Source organism: Erythrolamprus reginae, chromosome 2 (genome assembly GCF_031021105.1).
Source record: "Erythrolamprus reginae isolate rEryReg1 chromosome 2, rEryReg1.hap1, whole genome shotgun sequence".
NCBI lineage: Eukaryota > Metazoa > Chordata > Lepidosauria > Squamata > Dipsadidae > Erythrolamprus > Erythrolamprus reginae.
In genome coordinates, this window is record NC_091951.1 from 23,041,313 (window position 1) to 23,050,859 (window position 9,547).

Here is a 9,547-nt window from a genome sequence, read left to right on the forward strand (position 1 = left end):
TAACAGGGGTGTGCAGAATTTCTACATCTAGTGTATGTTTCCTTTCCATCACACTCATTCGTTACTGACATAAATATACCCCAGCTTCTTCCTTTCTATTTGTCTATACGTTCCTTTCCTTCCAATGGATCCAGATGCCTCTCTTCCCTGTTTTCCTACATGCAAGGGGAGGGAAACAACACTCCACTCTGGAGCAGTTCAGACATGCAAACTACATGCTTGCTGGATGCAGGAAGCTTTAAATAAGGACTTTATATGGGGTGGAATGGTTCTCTAGAGCAGTGTTTCCCTACCTTGGCAACTTGAAGCTATCTGGACTTCAACCCCCAGAATTCCCCAGCCAGCAAATGCTGGCTGGGGAATTCTGGGGGTTGAAGTCCAGATACCTTCAAGTTGCCAAGGTCCCTGGGAAACACTGCTTTAGAGACCAGATGTTACTATCTTGTATCTCTTCCATGTTCCCATGTTTGGCAATGAGAACAAGGTTCAAATTTGCAGCCCACATGTGTGAATCGTGTGAGAATGTTTTTTTTTTCCTTTCCCCAAAACACAACATACTCCTAAAATTCTCTCCTGCACAAATTTTTGGGCAAGTTATGTCTCCCCTGATTCCATTTTGTACAGGACTGCCCTGTATATATATATATATATATGTATGACGGTCTTGGTATATTCGGGTTTCTTCCCGTGTAGAAAGAAACCCAAATATACCAAGACCGTCATACCTGTACCCATGAAAATCTACGAAAACAAATATATATACTGTAGCCTAGAGGATAATTCTCTGCCTTACAAGGCAAAGGTTGCAGGTTCAAGTCCCAGTGGGTATGGCTAGCTGATGAGGCCAAAATAAGGCCGAAATAGATCTATCCTAGTCTCCCTTAATTTTCAAATTCAGCTTAAACATGTGACATATATATATATATCTCCATCCAGTGGGTATGGCTAGCTGATGAGGCCAAAATAAGGCCGAAATAGATCTATCCTAGTCTCCCTTAATTTTCAAATTCAGCAAAAAAAAACATGTGACACATATAGATAGAATTGTCGGCTATCAATAAAATTAACTGCCTTAGAAATGGCCCTGGGTTGGGCTGAGAGGCAAATTAAGGAGCTGTGATGTTCCTTCAATACACCAGGGTGATTCGACACAAAAATATGTAACCCTTCCCTGGTGCAGAGCTGAAGGGATTGGATACTGTAGCCTAGAGGATAAATTCTCTGCCTTACAAGGCAAAGGTTGCAGGTTCAAGTCCCAGTGGGTATGGCTAGCTGATGAGGCCAAAATAAGGCCGAAATAGATCTATCCTAGTCTCCCTTAATTTTCAAATTCAGCAAAAAAACATGTGACATATATATATATATTTGTTTTCGTAGATTTTCACGGGTATATGTATGTAGATTGTTCTGAGTTCGGGTTTTGCCCCGTGTAATATTTTGAATGTCTATGCGACGTTTCGGTGAAATCACATTCACCATCATCAGGCTGAAGTTGTAAGCTTCATGCTGCTGTAAATATAGTTTGTTTGCAACTGCCATTTGTTCCTTATAAATAGTGGTGGGGGTGGAGATTTGGTTTGAATGTAGCAAATAGATTAGGTGGCTGTGTTTTCATGATTTGATTGGTTGGTGGAATCACATTTAGTTGAAGGATTGACATGGTGATGATTGTGATACGTTTTTTTGTTTAGGGCTGGTTTCCAAATTTCTGGTAGGCGGGACGTGTCATCACGTTTATTCATGCTGAGGGGGTGTTTTTCTATCTCTATGGCTTCCATGATTATTCTTTTATATACGTGTTCTGTTTTGGAGAGTAATTTAGTTTTTTCGAAGTCAATTTCATGTCCTGTTTTTTTAATGTGCTGGAAAAGGGAGGAAGTTTTTTCTTCTTTTTTGACTGCATTTTTATGTTCTGTAATGCGTGCGTTTATTCTTCGATTAGTTTGTCCAATGTATGTGGCTGCACATGTTTTGCATGCTATTTCATAGATTCCTTGGTTTTCGAGTTGGATTTTGTCTTTTGGGTTTCTTAGGATGTTGGATATTTTCTGGTTAGTGACAAATGAAGTTTTGATATTATGTTTGTGGAGAATTTTACTAATTTTGTCTGTGGTGCCTTTAATGTAAGGGAGGAGGGTGATACCATTATCCTGTTCTTTGTCTTGATTTTTGGGGGATGTCTCTTTTTTGATTAGGTTTGTAACTGTTTTTCTTTCAAATCCATTAGAAATTAATACATCTTTGGGTTTGTTCAATTTCATGTCCTGTTTTTTTAAATGTGCTGGAAAAGGGAGGAAGTATTTTCTTCTTTTTTGACTGCATTTTTATGTTCTGCAATGCGTGCGTTTATTCTTCGATTAGTTTGTCCAATGTATGTGGCTGCACATGTTTTGCATGGTATTTCATAGATTCCTTGGTTTTCGAGTTGGATTTTGTCTTTTGGGTTTCTTAGGATATATATATATATATATATGGAGAGACGATAGAAATTAAAAGGGGCTTTGCTAGTTCATGCCGTCTACTCCTGTGTTCTGCTTCATATTATCCATCAAAACACAGCTTGATGGCATCTCAGTCCATAAGTCCCTAAACATTACAGGACTGCAATGCTACCGACATGTAAGAGGAGAGATGGGTTCCTTTATGTTCTGTGGACTTCAATTCCCAGAATTCCTGAGCCAGCCAGAAGTTCACAGGTCATAAAGAAGCCATAGTTGCCCAGCCCTGCATAAGAAATACAACAGCAGCCAATTAGAAGAGTTCAAGTGTCATAAGGGTATTTCTGATCTGGGCTCTGTCGGCATAACAAACTCGATTAAGTTACAATGGTTCTACAGGTAGTGCTCAACATATAACTGGTTGCTTAGCGACCACTGAAAGACATTGAATGTCTTTCAGTTTACAACCTGAATTCAAAGTTTTGAATGCTGCCCCCTCCAGCAGTCACATGACCAAACCTTGGGCAATTGCCAACAAGGCTGCACTGAAGGGCATTTGTAGTATCCTGCAGTCATGTGACCACATTTTACCAGTTTTGCTGAAAACCATGCCTGGCGAAAACCATTGGCTTGCTTAAAAGTCCTCAGTGGTTGCTTGATGCAAAAAGGAGATAAACCTGGTTTTACTATTTTCATGATTTATGACGATGATGGGCAGGCTCCATTAGGGTTGTAGGTCAAGGATTGCACGCAATCCCTCTTTGCTTTGGAGAGTTGTGAACTGGGCCATCTCATTAAGCTACAGTCACTTGTTTTCGTGTGTTAGGTGAATAACATTGAACAATTGTGAGTTATCAGCCTGAAATTAGGTTTTAATTTATCAATCTTGGCCACTTTTAGGTTGTGTAGACTTCAATTCCCAGAATCCTTCAGTCAGCATCATAATTGCTAAGAATTCTGGGAGTTGAGGTCCACACATATATTAAAGTTGCGGAGGATGAGAAACAGAGGTTTAGAGCAGGGGTGTCAAACTCAAGGCTCAGGCTTCGGCCTGTGCAGTGTTTAGATTTGGTCTGCGAGGCTGCCCTGGAAACAGCGAAGGACCGGCCCGGGGTGCCTCTACTAGCGAAAACAGAGTTTGGTAGGGCTTCATGCAGCCCTCCATAGCTCTGTTTTCACTGACAGTGGCTTGTAAGAGGCCATTGCAGCTGAAAACAGAGGTCGGGATCCTGTTTTCTCTGGCAGAGCGTTTGGGCCACCACGGGCGCCCCACAATACGAGTGACATGGAGCTGGCCATGCCCACTCCAGCCCCTCACCTGAGGTCAAACAAAACCTTGATACGGCCCCCAAGAAATTGAGTTTGACATCCCTGGTTTAGAGTATTATGTGAACCCAGCTTGGAGGTGTTTTCTGCATCTATTCGGACCACATTTCACAATCTGCAGTTTGTGTGGCAGAAAGGGGGGGAAGTCACTGGAGAACGCTTTGCTCACGGGTGTAAAATATACACAGGTTAAGTATTTCCTACATTGTTTACAATATTCAGAGCAGTGACTACTCAGGGGCCTTTCAGAGTTCTCTCCGATAGGGAAAACAGGGAAAAGTTCTCTGGATGGCAGGCAGGGGAAAAGACATAGGGGTCTAGAAAATTCTTCTTCATTTTCTAATGAAATTTCTCCTCAGCTATTCTCTGTCTCCAGGATGGGCAACGATGGCCTCTTTAGGACCTGTGGACTTCAACTCCCAGAATTCCTCAGCCAACATGGCTGCCTCAGAATTCTGGGAGTTGACGTTTACAGGTCATAAAAGGGCCGTAGTTGCCCAACACTGCTCTATTAGCAGGCCAAAGTCTCTAACTCCACATGATGGCTTTCGGCCTGATTTATTTCCCAGATGCCACTTGGGGCGCTGACATCCATCTTATAGCAAGGGACGTTCGCATACTATCACCTGCTGATTCTGGCAGAGCGGGACTGTGTGAGGCAGACTTTTTCTTTGAGTCAATCTTTTGGCCTCACCGGCTTGAAAAGTATCCTGCACACTATGTATGTTTACATCCATACACGATCCTTTCTGCCTGTTTCAGGAAGTGGAGAGCACTGTCCAGGCAAGTCCAGCCTGCATCTTCTACATGCTGATGTGCACAGAGATAAAACAGGAATATTCCAGGGCTTATTGAGGAACATTCCAGGACTTAGTTCTTTAAAACTACTAAACAAAGAAAAGTTCTCAATGGTACATCGAGGAAATGCAACGGCCTTCGGAGCTACGGATGCTACGCTGTCCCGGAGATATAGGATTCCCCGCCAGAGTCACATGGAAGCCAGCCCGGTGCCACATCAGCAATGCTTTGCACTCTACGAGCATTGCAAAGGTTCCTCTCCCGTGTGGATCCTTTTATGGCTTAGGAGGTGGGAGCTGGAGATAAAGCATTTCCCGCACTCCAAGCATTCGTAGGGTTTCTCCCCCGTGTGGACCCGTTTATGGCTGACGAGGCGAGAACTGGAAATGAAGCTTTTCCCGCACTCGGCGCACTCGAAGGGCTTCTCCCCCGTGTGAGTCCTCTTGTGTGTGATGAGGGAGGCCTTTTGCCTGAAGCTCTTGCCGCAACCTGAGCATATATATGGCTTCTCTCCTGTGTGGATCCGGCTGTGAGCCGTAAGGTTGGAGCTCCGGCTGAAGTTCTTCCCGCAGTCGGGGCACTTGTACGGCTTCTCGCCCGTGTGCGTCCGCTTGTGATCCGTCAGGTGGGAGCTGCTGCCGAAACGCTTCCCGCACTCCTGGCACTCGTAGGGCTTCTCCCCTGTGTGGACCCGGATGTGGTTGATGATCTGGGAGCAGGCGCTGAAGCTCTTCCCGCAGAGGGTGCACTCGTAGGGCTTCTCCCCCGTGTGCGTCCGCTTGTGCGTGATCAGGGAGGCCTTCTGGTTGAAGTTCTTCCCACAGTAGGAGCAACTGTAGGGCTTCTCCCCCGTGTGGACCCTCTTGTGGGTGATGAGCTGGGAGCTGGTGCTGAAGCTCTTCCCGCACTCGGAGCACTCGTAGGGCTTCTCCCCCGTGTGCGTCCTCTCGTGGGTGATGAGGGAGGCCTTCTGGTTGAAGCTTTTGCCGCAGACAAGGCATTTGTGCGGCTTCTCGGGCATGTGGGTCTCCTCGTGCCGCATCAGCTCGGAAGGATGAGAGAACCACGTCTCGCAGACCGAGCACTTGTAGGGTTTCTCCCCAGTGTGGATCCTCTCATGAATGATGAGGTGAGTTCTCTCGTAGAAACTGGCCCCGCAGAACGAGCACTTGTGGGGTTTCTCCACTGGTTGGATTTCCTGAGGGCCAAAACTTTTTCCGGAACTTTCCCCTGAGTCGATATGCCGTGGAATCCCTTCCTGGAAGGAGCTTTCTCGGGCACCCCTGCTGCTCTCCTCAAAGCGTTTGGTCACCTTTCCAGGATGGTTTTCTGAGGGACCTTCAGAGCTCTCGTCCGACTCGGAGTCTTGGAAACCCTTCCCCGATGATAACCCACCACTAACTGTTGGTTCAGGATGATTGGACTGGAAAGATTCCTCCTCCTCTTCCTCCTCCTCATGCACTTGTTCGTTCCCTGTGGTGACAAAAACAGATAAAAGTTAGGATAGGTCTCGCTATCTTCACCACATCTGGAAAGCACAAAAGCTTTGCTTCCTCTTTGGCCTTCAAGAAGCACAAGAAGTTCACGGAATCTATTAAGGTCAAGTAGGAAATTTTTACCCTCTCTGGTGGACTTGCTACAAAGCAAAAAATAAAAAAAGGAGTAGCATTCACTTATTAATAAAAAGTTGGGGGGAAATAGTAACTTTTGTTATATATGCTGACAGCAGTGTTCCCTCTAATTTTTTGGGGGGGTGGGCGGAAAAGTATAGTGTCTGAGCGGCAGTCCCTTCAGGACTGGGCAGCACAGAAATAATAAACAAACAAACAAACAAACAAACAAACAAACAAACAAACCCACCCTGTTTTGCCTCAGAGAATTTCAAAATAAAATACTGTACTGTGTGTCTATAACAGTGAGCTCATAATAGGGCAACTCTATCAATATCAAAATGCCACTTAAATAGTTGAGCTAGTTTCAAACTAGATTTTGATTTTCTTTCTCTCTTCCTTACTCCCATTCTTTTTCTTTCTCTTTTCCTTCCTCTCTTTTTTCTATCTGTTTCTCTCTCTTCCTCTCTTCCTCTCTCTCTCCTTCCCTCTCACTCTTTCCCTCTCGGCTTCTGGGCAGGTTTGGAAAACTCTGAGTTGATGATGATTTTTAAGTGAGCGATTGCTCACTGCTCAGCTTAGAGGGAACTATGGCTGACAGCAGCAAATAATGTTCTGTGTACAAAAATGGAAATATATTTTAATTCCACAATGGACGACTGGCTGGAAAAATGGATGGTATTAGCAGAGATGATTAAGTTAATTTCCCTAATATAGCTAACTATTCCTACTTGGAAACCTCTACTGGACTTTCTACTTGAGGTGGAAGAAAATGAAAGTTGCCTTTGGATTTTGTTGATTAACTAAGTTAGTTACTATAGAAATGGGTAGGATGTATAATTACATCTATATCGTATGTAAATATTAAAAAACTAATAAAAATTATGGCCAAAAAATTACATAAAAGTAAAAAGTTAAGGCTGTAATGTTATTATCTTAACCTACTGCGCTAAAAGCCAGGGGAGGTCTATGTTTGACAGTTTGAGTCCTGCCACCATACGACAGAGTGAGCTCCCATCACTTCCCTCAGTTCATAATATAAAAGAGGAAACCAAAAGGGTTTTTTAATGACCATAATATATCAACATTAAAGACTACAGCAATATTTCTTAAATGTGGAAACTTGGCGGGATCCAGGGGAAGAGCCTTCTCTGTGGCGGCCCCGGACCTCTGGAACCAACTCCCCCCAGAGATTAGAATTGCCCCCACCCTCCTTGCCTTTCGTAAGCTACTTAAAACCCACCTCTGCCGCCAGGCATGGGGGAATTAAGACTTTTTCTCCCCCCTTGGCCGTTACAACTGTATACATGGTATGTTTGTATGTATGTTTGGTTTTTATATATTAATGGGTTTTAATTTGCTTTTAGTATTGGATTTTATTGTATATTGTTCATGATTGTTGTTAGCCGCCCCGAGTTTTCGGAGAGGGGCGGCATATAAATCCAATAAAACTTGAAACGTATAGGCAAAATGACATGGCTTAATTTTTAAGTTTTGCACCTGATTCTTGCTTTTCTTTTCCAATAAGATTTATTCACTTTACGCATATCTGAATTGTTATCAAATGCTACAAAATATTTGTGCTGGACATACATGTATTTCCCTGAAAATAATTAATTTTTGCTCCAAAAGACGCATTAGGGCTTATTTTCAGGTGATGTCTTTTTTTTTTTCCATGTACAACCATCTACATTTATTCATGCAAAAAAAAAAATCTACATTTATTTATGTACAAAAAATATATATCTATATTTATTCAAACACAGTCATGTCATCTTCTTCTGGAACATCATCATAACACTCCAAACCCCAAATTCCAGCCTGAATTTCTTGCAAATTCATTTCCTGCAACACCATTGGCCCCAATCTCTCATGTCCGGCAATAGAGCTCTCCTTAAACGAGCACTTCTTGTCCATGTAGCCCGCTCGTAGTGCACTGGCAACGCAGCTGTCCGTGATTTTATCCCATGAATTCTCCACCCAAGTCACAATCTCTTCCAGGCTAGGCTTCACAAAGTTTCCACACGGAGTTCTCTCCATTCTATTTTCAACGTAGTCGTTGATCTCCACCTGCAAATGGTCTTTGAACGGCTTGTTTATTGCAATGTCCAGAGTCTGGAGATAGGCGGTCATTCCTGCAGGGATCATTATTTGATCTATTCTTCTCTCTCTAAGGAAGTTCTTCATGCCTTTGGTGCGGTGAGTGCTAGCCGAATCCCAGACCAGCAGGGCCCTTTGGCCACCTCGCAAAACGAGTGGCAGCATTAAATCCACCCACTTCCTTACCACTGCTTGTGTGCACCAAGCTTTTTCGGTCTCAAGGACGTAGACGCCCGAAACTTGTTCAATCCTCTCTTTCTTGCCCTTCGTGATGATCAGAGGTGGGGCTTTCTTTCCGTCCAGGCGGATGGCCAAAATACAGGTAACACGTGCGCTTTCGTAAGCCGCCGAGGGAATGTAGACTGGCGAGGCACCCCTCTGGTCCATATGAGACCCTTGGCCCATAAACACTGAGGTTTCATCCATAGCAATCATGTTGGAGGGCTGGTATTTAGAAAAGTCGATGCCATCCACAAAGGACTTGAAGGCAAGTGAGCGTTTAATAAGCTCGGTGTCTTCCAGCTTGAACAGTGTCGCCGATCTCCTTAGAGACAGTTCATATCGCTGGAGGAAGCCGTCCAGCCAGTGTTTCGACGCTTTAAATTCCTCCGGGGGTATTTCTAACTGTGGCGCCATTGCGAGAGCAAACGCTTGAATATCAGCCCTACGCACCACCAACGCCTTCGCTCTCCGGTCAGCAATCCACTCGCAGATGAGGTCTTCCAGCTCAGGAAACAAGGGTTGCCGGCCCGATCCACACTTACGCTTCTTAGCATTTCCCTCGTCCACCTGTTGGCTGAGGTTGTCGTACTCTGCTCGCCATTTTCGGACCATCCGTAGGTCCAGCCTCCTCTCTTTGCAGAAAGCCGTAAGGTTCTTGCTTTGAGAGTCCTCCACGATTCCTTTCTTGAACTCGACGGAATAACTCTTTCTTTTTGCACACATGTTGTCTGGGGGTCAAAATATTATTCCCTTTAAATCTACTGTTAATGCAAGTGCTATTTTTTTAAAAAAAAATATATATTTTTATTGATTTTGTAGATATGGTTACCTAAAACAAACATAAAACAGTGCACAGTGCATGTGCCCATCACCCGACTGACAATAACCATCACCACCACCACCAATTGCGGGGGATTCAAATATTTACTAGTTTATATATACAGTGATCCCTCGATTTTCGCGATCTCGATCTTCGCGAAACGCTACACCAAGGTTTTTCAGAAAATATTAATTAAAAAATACTCCACGGTTTTTTTGCTATACCGCGGTTTT